This window comes from Telmatherina bonti (assembly GCF_933228915.1).
Source record: "Telmatherina bonti genome assembly, chromosome: 10".
NCBI lineage: Eukaryota > Metazoa > Chordata > Actinopteri > Atheriniformes > Telmatherinidae > Telmatherina > Telmatherina bonti.
The window spans coordinates 33,585,917-33,597,681 of NC_136628.1; positions in this window are offsets into that span (position 1 = coordinate 33,585,917).

The following is an 11,765-nucleotide window of genomic DNA, read 5'->3' on the forward strand; positions in this document are numbered from 1 at the left end:
TTAGTTCCAACCAGTCACCAAAGTCCTTGAAGACCTCTCTGATCTCCAGCTGGTTTTCCTCCAGTCTGTGAGCACAGGAATCATTGGGCCAACCTTTATGAAACGAGAGATGATTCTGTTCCACAGTTCTTTGTTCCTGAAGCTGTCAAAGCTTGATTAGCTTCTTCTGCTTACTGGGACCAGTCCATTATTAGTGGCAGTTTCTTTACTTTCTAACTTAGAATATTTTTGTCTAATAAAAGAACATAAAATAAAGCCACTGTGAAACATAAAGATAAGAACACAGCAGTCAAAACACTGCTTCTCCTCTTTGTGGAATAATGTCGTCAGACTCCCACTGAGTTCAGCCGACGTTATTAATTCCTCCTGCTGTCTTTCTTTAACCTCCCGTTTTATTTTTCCTACAAAGCCGTAGAACAGTTCTCAAGAAAACTGGAGGTGATTTTTGTCAAATTGTTTGATGATACTTTGAATATGGCAAAGTTTACATCGATTTTCAGGGGGAACAAACTGATCATGGCTCCCGATGAGTGTCTTTGTCCATGTGGAGAAAATTCTCTTTAAATTTGAAGTTTTATATATCTGCAAACTTGAAAGACACAAAGAAGTTGAAATGATATAAATGCATAATTTAATTACTAACAACCATAATCACCTTTCAGTTCAATTTTCTGGATTACTTATTTTCCCACATTGATGTTGACTTTTTTTTTTTAACAAAATCTCTTCAGCTCATTGATGATTGCAGCATTTGTTTCTGCCCACAAGTGCTTTTCGGTCAGGTTGAAGTCTGAACGTTCAACGCCATTCTGTTGTAGATCTGCTGCTCTGTTTGTTGTATGATCCAGTTTCAGCCAAACTTTGTCAGATACTCTCACATCTGACTCTAAAATCATTTGATCTACAGAGTCCACTTAGTGACTGCAAGGTGTCCAGATCCTGTGACACTGTAAAATGAGCCCAAATCATGAGCCCTCCACCACCGTGCTTCACAAATGGTAGAGCGAAAATGACTGATGTTAAGTTTACTCTAAATATGCTGCTGTGTATTTAGACCAAACAACCAGGTGTGCAGGTTATCTGGTGCATGTAACAAAGTTTCTACCAGGTTTTGCTTCACCAGACTAAATGAATTAAAACTATTCAGCTGCACAAACATGACAAGTAGGTCTATTATTGTTGTTGTGTTTTTCACAGGTTCAGCAGGGTCTGAGTGCACAAGTGCAAAACAAATGCCAACAATGCTTTTTTGTTTTCCTGTCTTAGCGTTGCAGTGTTGCTACAACCCAAACTCTGCAAGGGCATCTGAGCCGAACAAGAGAAAGATCTGTGGCAAGGGGTTCACACATGGACCAATATAGATTTATTGTTTGAAAAAGGGGGGTGAGGTAAGAACAGAGTAGAAATGGCAACATGGTAATTAATGAGTTGGGGTTAAAGATGCAGCATAAAACCAAAAAAGGTCTTAAAAAAGCCAAACCAAAAGGAAAACAGCTGTTTTTTTCACAAACACAAGCAGCACCGGTTTAACCTTAACTGTTTAACAAAAAGCCTGATGGTGGTGACACTACTGGTATCACACCTACAAACGACAAATTTTATAATGACAAATAAAGAAGCTAAACCAGGGAAAACAATGCTGCTCTGTTAATGTCCACTGGAAATAACAAAGTTCAAAGTCCAAACACCACCGCAAGCTTAGGGCAGACCACGACTGAGCCAGTGGTTGGCGTTGAGTAAAGCACTCCATGTGTCTTATGTCCCGGCCGTCAGTGGAAATAGCAAAGACTGGAGCTCCAATTATCCAATGAGAAGAGAGGAGATGAGGGCTTGACCGGTAGGACCAATCCCAGTCAGGAGGCAGCAAACAGAGTTATGAAGGAGCAATTGATCACAGGTGAAGGCTATCAGAGAATTAGCAGGCAGTTGAAGATCAGCAAACCAGCAGGCAGCTGTAACAAGTGGAAACCAGGCGTAAAGGACAATGTCCTAAATGTTCCCTGGTTTGTTCGGATGCAGCTTTGCAGACCGAGTCTGTGGTTCTGTGTTCTCTAGAGAGAAGATGCTTCCTGCTGAAACTTTTACAAACAAGCCATACTTTTTAACCTGCCTGAACAGGTCAGAAAAGTCTGAAATCTCTTCTTCTTTTTTTTTTTTTTTTTTTTTTTTTTTTTTTTTTTTTTAGGCTTCTATGATTTTGGGGGACCATGTTGGGACATCTGCAAACATTTATAATCTCAGATGTGAATAGTTTGGAAGTGACATGATCCTTCCTAGCAGTAATGATGTCTGCTGTCTTTCTTCCTTGGCATTGTGTTGACACACACCTGAATCAAACAGTCAAAGCACCTGCTTCTATAGATGAACTCACACTGCTGAAGTCTGATTAGCAGCACCTGCTTGCAGAAGACTTCTGTACAAAACAAGTTTCTCACGTCACATGCTGATGTTCCTGATGTTGGACTCACCAAATTCAGACCTGGAAAGTACCGGATGATCTTTATTCCATCTACGTCTGAAAGACTGGCATGATGTAAATCTGGTTCTGTGTGTGTGTGTGTGTGTGTGTGTGTGTGTGTGTGTGTGTGTGTGTGTGTGTGTGTGGTTTCAGGCCATGTCTAATGTGGGTCACTGGCTTGTGGACATGCTAATATAAAGCTAGTATTTTGGTGAAGAACAAAATCTGCAATGCACAAATCCCAGGGGAATGTGTGTGCGTGAGATAATTAGACAAGCAGACATACAGCAGGACTTGCTTTATTTCTACCGTGTGTGTGTGTGTGTGAGCTTCTGTAGCGTGTGTGGTCTGTACTGTCAGTGAGTGTGTAGAAAGCATATGGGCTTCAGTTAAGGAGGCACATGAAGGATAATCCCTTCAGCAGTCCAGAACACACACAAATAATCTATTACTTTCAGAGTACAGGCAAACTGTGAGTTAAGCACAGATTAAAGCTTGATTCTGTTGCTCGAAGGCCATTTGTGTTGTACTTACTGATGTTTTTTAGCCTTCTCTGACCACACCGTCTGCTCCACTTTAACTCAAAATGATAGTTGATGTTGAGAAATCAAACTTTCTTGTACGATTTTGTGCAAAAACACCAATCAGGCGTCATTGTCTTCATTCTTTTCAGCTTCAGTTAATCTACAGTGGTTTTGGTTTTTCAACGTTTCCCACATGAATTCAGATCTTCCCAATGCAGGTTCTTGATGAAACTTGTAGAAAAAACACTTTAAATTCACTGTTTCATTTGACAAATGCAGCCCAAACACAAGACTAAGATAAATTTCAGGGGAAATGCTGGTTTGCTGATGAGGAGCTATTAATCAGATTTGAGCCTGACCCCATGGCTTTTCTTCTGTAATATGCATCTAAGCCCAGCTTTGACCCAGACATCAGGAAAACATCAGGCGAGAGTGCAAAGAGGTTAGAAAATACACTTCGTCAGGGTTAGTTTGGACACAATGTTTAAAGTAAAGACAGTTTTGTTCCCTCTGGTTATTGAAGCCAAAGAGAAGATCCTGGTCTGGACATTTCTGCAGGGACAGATTCATCTCAGGCCACAGCGAGACGCTGAACCCAGACAGATTTTAGCACATATCTGCCTCACGACGATGAATGAAACGGAACCAGTTTTACTTTTGGAGCAGGGCCAGGACTTTGAGGGCAACATGGAATGGTTTAGAGCACAACATGTGATCAGGAGCATGTGACCCTACTGCCAAGTTCAAGACAATCCAGAAAATTCAGGAATGAAAATGGACTCAGAACCTCACATGCCAAGTAGCAGAAGCAGAACCTGGACTTTGAGCAGGCTGCAGGAACGGAGCATGCCTTTTAGATGTTTTCCTGATCTTGTTGGAATGTGAGATGACGATAAGCCATAAACCATAAACGCCTGTAGAACCGGTTCTGTCTGCTTCATCGTTCTGGTGCAGCCTGAGCTTTTCAGGCTCTGATTGGTTGCCAGCAGATGTTTTTACAAGCAGAAGAGAAGGTTGGAACACCAGAGGCCATCAGGATGCCGAAGCAGAGGCTGCAGAGGAAGTCTTTTTCTCTTCTGTGATGTTCGTGATCTTTCATATTTTCATCACTCAACAAACATGTCATGTGTTACGGTAGTGTGCAAACAGTCATATTAATCATCTGGTAACCTCTGAAGTTTCTGTTAAATATAGACATCAACCTTTTAAATTTCCCTCTCAGAAAAAGGCCAGAGAACAATGTTTCCCTTTATTTTTCTGTTTGTTTTGGATAAGAATGATCAGAATAAATGTTCCTTAGCAACTGTTTGACATACATTAATTATATAACAACAATAAAATGATCAAGTTTGAAACGGTAAGGATAGAACAAACCCTTTATTTGGGTTTTACATTCCCAAACTAACAGGTAGAGATGGCTCAGTTGGCTTTATTTCCATAATTATATTTTTTTAAAAAAAAAGGCACGGCAGTCTATGCAAATTTACCTCAAACAAATGGTAAACAGGACCTTAAAGGGTTAAATACATGTGTCATCCTTTTTCATATTTCACATTTTTATGAGCGAGTTTTGACAAGGTGTTGACTGAACACACTTAATTGGACTATTCCATATGTTATCAGGAAATAAGAGGAAGGGTTTAGGTTTATTCATTTATTGATATGTATATATGTATATAGTTAATTTCCAGTAAAGATGGCACGGTGCACGGAACAAACACCGTGTTTAATTTTAGAAAAGTAAATGAGGGAGAAAGACTTCAAAAAGCTGTGGCAAATTCTTCGCAGCAGGTAGAAAATCCCAAAATAATGCTCATAAAATCTCGTCTGGCTGATATATTAGGGCACCGCGTCCATTGAGCGGTGTTATGCGGTTGCAAATCACAATTGTCTTTTGTTGAAGTTTAGAAATATCACTTTTTTTTGGAAATAACTGCAATGGAAAGCAGTCTTTTTTTTTTCCTTTTCCTCCTCAGATAAGCTTTGACTGACGTATGTTTTTAAGCCCCTGATGGGTTTTAATTTATTCTTCCAGAGCCTAAATCATGGGGAATAAAGGTTCAGTATCCAACAGCACTCCATATAACTGGAAATTTCATGCAGGAGAAGGGGTAAGTTTTACACTTTTATCAAGAAAATGTTCACATTGTTTATTTAATTTTCTATTTTTCTAATTTCAGAGAGTTGGTAGGCTATACCGAAACGGCACATGGTCCTCCATGAGCTGGGCCTCAGCATCGTGTTTGAGGTGAAAAAGAAGCCAGAGTTTTGTGTTGATGCTCTTCTTTGCTTTTGTCTTGGTATTCTTCAGGTAGCAGCAGGTGCTCTTGTTTGTGCTCTGTCATCATGCTGCATCGGTCAGCTTGGATTTGGACTGATAAGTGAGGGGGTATCAGACATGATTAATGGGGTAAAAGGCATGATACAAGGAAGCTTTGACTGGGTTGAGTAGGAAATCTACAAAGCCATCCGCATTGGGGTGCCTCTGGTCTTTGGTGGACTGGGCATACTGCAGGATGTATTCAGTGCTGTAGGTAGTGGGACAACATGCCTGAGCTCCAGAGCTGGGAGCTGCTCCGCCATCACAATAAAACAGTGTTTTAAACATGCAATGCAGCATGCAGTTCAGGAGCTCGGGAGGCAAGGAGTTGTCGCTGCTCTGAACCACACTGCTGACAAAGGACTTGCAGCTTTATTCCAAAAGGTTCTGAAGACGGCCTTTAGGGACAAGGTGTTCTCATTAATAAGAGTAAATAACAGCCTGGATAAGGTTCTGACCAACTTCATTTGTTTAGGAATACCAAAAGCTGCCATTGAACAGAGGCATGATGACTTCAAAATTGACAAATGGTGTGAAAAATAAATGCATCAATCAGTTGATGTGTTGACGAGACGGATTATTCCGGACCTCATGATGGACTATACCATGGTTGATAAAGTTCTTGATAGACTTCTACAGGTTTGCAGTGCTGTAACACAACACATAGGGGAACAGAACGAGCTGCAGTTGGCAATGCAGTGTTTGGAATCAGCTCGATGTCACAGTTTTTGTACAAATGGTCGATTCCATTCCCACTGAAGATGTCATCAACAAAACCTTCATACCTCAGCTGTTGCAGATCATGAATAAAAATATACCCCAAGAAAAGCTCAACCAGGATGGATAGATGCAAATTATCAGATGTGAAACGTCTTAAAGCTGAACTCCTCAACAATATAGCAAAAAGTGTTTCAGACTCATTTGTTGAGGCTTGTTCCAGACACATGACTTCCATTCTAAACAGAACATGCATAAGCAATGTCAGCAGTGCTGCTGGTTGTGCCGTTACCAACATACTTGGCAGCAGTGACACCCAAAGCTTCTTTGACACACCTCTACATATGAATCACATGAACCAGGCCATCCAAGGTCCACAAAAGTCTCTCTCAGAGGCTGACAAGAAGGACTTGGACTGTTACACTGAGGAAATCTGCGATGTCAACCGCTCTCCTACAGCTTTGGACATCCATGTCCTGACAGAGAGTGATGCTCTTGAAGGCAATGGCATCAGAGTGTTTACGGTGGACAATCAGGGGAAGACGCTTTCTGAAGAACATTATCCAGGGAAGGACAACTCTGCAGACAACATTGTGCTTGAACTGAGGAAAATTCCAGTATCTCCAAAACAGTAAGTTGATATGAATAGCAATACAAGTTGTCCCCTTAAAAATCACAAATTACAAAAAATATCTTAGTTGAAAAACAACCAGAAAAGTCAGTGTGATGAAAGTGCAATGAAAGTATTTGACTTTGAGGGAGTGCTTGGGATCTCTTAGGTGAATACTTCCTTTTTTCCATAACTTTATTATTCACAAGTTCTTTTTTTTTTTCCCTTTATTCCTTTCAAATCTCAGTAAACAGATCAGTGATGAACTGACTCCTTCCAGAGGATATTTTGATCTTCTGAAACCAAACAGATCTGAAGCCCCATTATATTCAGAGGGTAAGAACCTGTACTACACTGTTGCCCAGGCAACCAGCAGAAACACAGCTGATCTGAAACAGGAAGAAGATATCCTTCAAAATCAAGTCGAAGTCTCAGTGAGTTCTATTCACAGACACAAATAATTCTGGATTACTAATTCAGTGTTTTAGAGATAACATGACTGGAACTGTTGAATCTGCATTTCGTTAAATAAGAACACGTTAAAGAAAAACAGATTTGCACACACACCAATACAGGCTGCATACAGTGGTCTGCATATTATACAAGGTCCGGTCATGCTGCGTTTGTAGAACTAAGGAAGAATCTTCTTCATAACCACTCAGATCCAACAAAACCAGCTCAGGTATGCAGCAGCTGTGAAGCTACCGAGTGGATATGAAGAAACATCCAAATCTCCCCATAAATACACCATCACTAGAGGAGGAAGGAAAACACAAGATGAGATCAGAGAACAATATCAGCAGATGCTGAACATTATTATGATGGATGATCCAAAGCTTTACTCCCTCATCCAAACCTACGACCTCGGACTGGTTGGAAAGCGCAGACAGTGAGTTGTTTGTACATAGAACTCATTTTAAGAGTTAACAGTGAAACTATGAACATTTTACAAATGACTATATCAGAATAAATAACAGAGCAATATTTCCAATCCAGGCCATTCGGGCTGTGTGTTAAAGTTTCTTTTGGTACTGTCACCCTTCAGTTTCTCCGTTTACAGGATGAATAAAGTTTTATTTTCATCACAGATCTGTTAAAGTGAACCTGATGAATATTTAATGGCATCGCAAGTAATAATGAACTTTTATTAGATTTTTTTTTCTTTCATCTCATTTTTTTGGTTTTCTTTCTCAAAAGTGGAACAGATGTTCAGAGGGAATATAGATCGACTTACAACATCAATGCATCCCCTGTGAGTGCAGTCTACATCCCCCCTTGAGACGTTTTTAAGAAGGCACGTGACATACTGGAGGACCCCTCAGAACAAAGACCAAAAGGAGAAGCTTAGAAACGAGAATTCAGGACCGTTTTCTCTGATCGATGAAACTGGGCATCGTGGACTGTGCAGAGAAGTTCTCGCAGAGCATCACCAGCATGCCCTGACCACCGGATACAGATCAGAGTCTTGCAAAGTCAGGTGAGCGATCCTGATCATGATGAATGAACTGAAATGTTTTCTCTGTGGCTCATTCAGTTTCTTCTCTTGTTGTTTGCAGGGAAAAACTCACTGAAGTTCTTCTGAGTGGAGACGTAGTTAAACTGCTGAAAATGTCAATGATTGAGGCCAATCCAGAGATGTCGGAGTGTCTCAGAAGAGATGCAGGTACGCCGCAAACTCAGTTCAACTGCTTCAGAACTGAGTTCATCCTATTTCTTTGGATTTTAACATATTCCTTAAGCAACGTGAGTGTAATTATTGTAAAAATAGTGTTAAAAACAGAATTTGTTCATGTTAAAAGCAAACGTCATACCTTTAAAGCCCAGCCCAAAAAAGGGGTAGAAAAGACTATTTATTTAGTCTGAAGTATTTGTTTGAAAATGAAGGGAAAAATTAATCACAAGAAAACTTTTTGTATGTTAACAAATTAATTCAATTTAAACTTTATTTATGAAATTCTTTACAACATAAAAAATGTGAGTCAAAGTGCTTTACAGTTTTAAATCATTCCTACCCGACCAACCCTCCAATCCCAACTATTAGAGAGTAGAAACACACAGAAGTATTGCTGTGAGATGTGTTAAAATTACAGTAGTGCATTGTTGGATATTATATCATAGTAAATGACAATTCTAATGCCAGCCGGTTTCGTTATGGGTGTCACTATAACGATGCATCAATGTACTGTTTCAGATTAGCTTGTTTTTGACGGCTGAATGAAAGAAACACGCTGTAGCTTGAAGACAGTTATTGAGTATTAAAAGTACATCAAGGCCAAAAAAAGAAATAGTTTGTATATTTTAGGATATTTAGCAAGTTTTGTAAATACAGGCAGTCCTCGGGTTACTTCGTTTCAACTTTACAACACTCATTAAATAAATGTAAATAAAAGGAAAAATAGGGCAAGTTTTGAAGTTACGAGGGTCCATATAAGATCTTATGATGTGTGACGCATAGACTGAGATGACGCCTCAGTGCGTGTATATTTATTCAAATTTAATTTAAATGTATATTTTAATTGCCTGTACTGTTTTTCTATTAATATGATATAGCAAAGGAACTCATTTGTAACCCAATCACCACCCGTATAAAAAAAATAAAAATTAAAAAAGAAGGATAAACATTTGCAATCAAATGTTTACTGTATGGGACCATGGTACAAGCGGATTAAATAACTTGGATGCGTGCATTACACGGTTATAATGCACTGCATTGTCGCGTTTTTGACTCCGCATCGTGCTATATAACCGTGTAACGCATGGCTTCTCCTTGTTACAGCCTTACTTATTGTAACCAATTATTGTTTTGTGTAAAACATGGTTTTGATCAAAGTTTTTACCATAAAATGGTGCAAAAAGTGTGAAAAACTTGATGCATCAAGTATGATACTTACTGCATCTAAGAGTTAGAAGGATCATTATTTGACTTTCTGAACTTAAGATTTCTGGTTCATTCTGAACCCGTGACATTTATTGTTTACATTCCTGGAAACATCGTTGCTCTGCAGCATTTCCATGCTGAGAAATTATACTTCACAACTTTTTGTTGCAGCATTGAACTTGAACCGAGTTTTGCTTTATGGCAGCGCATCACACACCAGCAACTGGATATCAACACACAGTTTGTTTGTTTGTTTTTTTAAGTGCACCATAAAAAATTCATTGATTGCATTTCTGTGAAGCAGAAAAGTACATAAAAAAATGTTACTGTGCCATCAAAATAGCCAGAAACATTTTTAAAGTCAGAAAGTTACGCAGTGCTACTTTATTAAATATGTATGTGGCAGGAACATATTAGTATTGTTAGCAAAAATGATCTGCTTTGTGAACATCCAGTTTTTCAGATATCTCACGCTGCTACCAAAGACCTGATAACATGTCCCAACAGCAGACAAGGAGGTACCTCAACATTGGGGCAAATCTGTTGGTGAAGGGATACTCCGGAGTCTTAAACAGCAGTCACAAAGAACAGCTTTTGGACTGGCTGAAGGAAAACAAACTGTACTTAACAAATATTCCAGAGTATGTTGAACTGCTCGGAGCGATCAGATGCAACTAACAGAAACAGACCAGGATTTAAGATGGAGCTGCTGCAGCTGTGTGCCGGCTTCACTGTCAGTTTGATTTCAAACTCGGATTATTCACTTTTTTTCCATTTGAAACTGTTGGATCTTTTATTAAATCTTCAGATACATTCAATAAACAAAACACGATGTCTGAAGCCATTATCTATCTTTTTAAACTAGTTTAGAAGAGATGTTTGTATTATCATTAGTTCATGTTTGTGTTTTTTTTTTACGTTTTGTCAAACTTCACAATATTTAATGAATGTTGACTTTTGAAATTGAAATGTATTATGTTTAAAATTATTTTCTTTCTGCTTTTTATCTTTTTAACCCTGACTCCTAAAAAATGGTAAAAGTCGTTTTTTTTTTTGTTTTTTGTTTTTTTGTTTTTTTTTAAATGAGGCTTTTTTTTTTGGCCTCCTAAACAAAATGTAACGAAAAAGTTAAGTTTTTGGGGGAATATTTACCATTTAATACCATGTGATGTCATAATTATTCCAGCGTAATTTTCTGCTTCCTGGTTTCTATAAGGGGCAGAAAGCTCAAATCAGGTTGTATTCAGCAAAGTTTTTACTATAAAGTTATGCAAAATGTCTCAAACGGTATATATCAAACATGTCACTCTGTTCAGAGTGCAGAGCTGGTTGGCTCAGAAACATCAACTGGGACCAGTTAAGGAACTAACTGGGAGCCAAAAATGGGACATTGCTAAAAGGCATCAAACGGTAATATCTTTGGCCACCATTTCATTTAATTGGTTACCATTAAATTTCCATTTTTACTGCATTTATTCACATCATCCCTGCATTTGTATGAGGGTTTGTAATTAAAATGTTGGTAAATTCAGACACAGAACCACTGAAGGGAAAGCAAAGCCTCTGTCTTTTGAGCAAAAACCTTTTTATCCAGGATTTCACTGTATTTCCAATATTCTTGAAAATTTTGTTTTAATGCATCAATTTGTGCATCAATTTCTAAGCAGATGGCTTAAATAACTGACTTATATCTGTACTGGTCCAGCTGGAGCTCAGCGCTTAATTTACTTACAGCATTCTCTTTTAAAGGTTTGCGATGGACTGGTGACCTTTCCAGTACGGGTGGGAAAATTGAATTTAAAAATCGAATATCGGGATTTTTTGCTTCACAATTTTAAAATGGATTTTTCAACAAAAATCTTTTTTTTTTTTTCAAATAAATAAAAGTATACAATTATAAAATGGTAATTTTTGTTTTTATTGATCTTGTTACTTGTCTCCTTGGACATAAAAGCAGCAGAATGATGATCTGGTTACTGTGGTGTTTATTTCCTTATTGAAATCAAGAAAAATTACGAGCAAAGAAAGTTCTTTTTACATTTTTTTGTTTTTAATAAACAAAAATCAGCAATATGGAAGAATTGTCAGAATCGGCACCCAAAAAATCAGAATCGAATCTAATCGGGACAAAAGCATATCGTCACAGCCCTACTTTCCAGGGTGTACCCCGCCTCTCTCCCAGTGATTACTGGGATAGTGTCATATGTTTTGTGTTTCTCTTTAGTTCTGGTTTTCTTTCTTAGTTTGTAGTTTTCCTT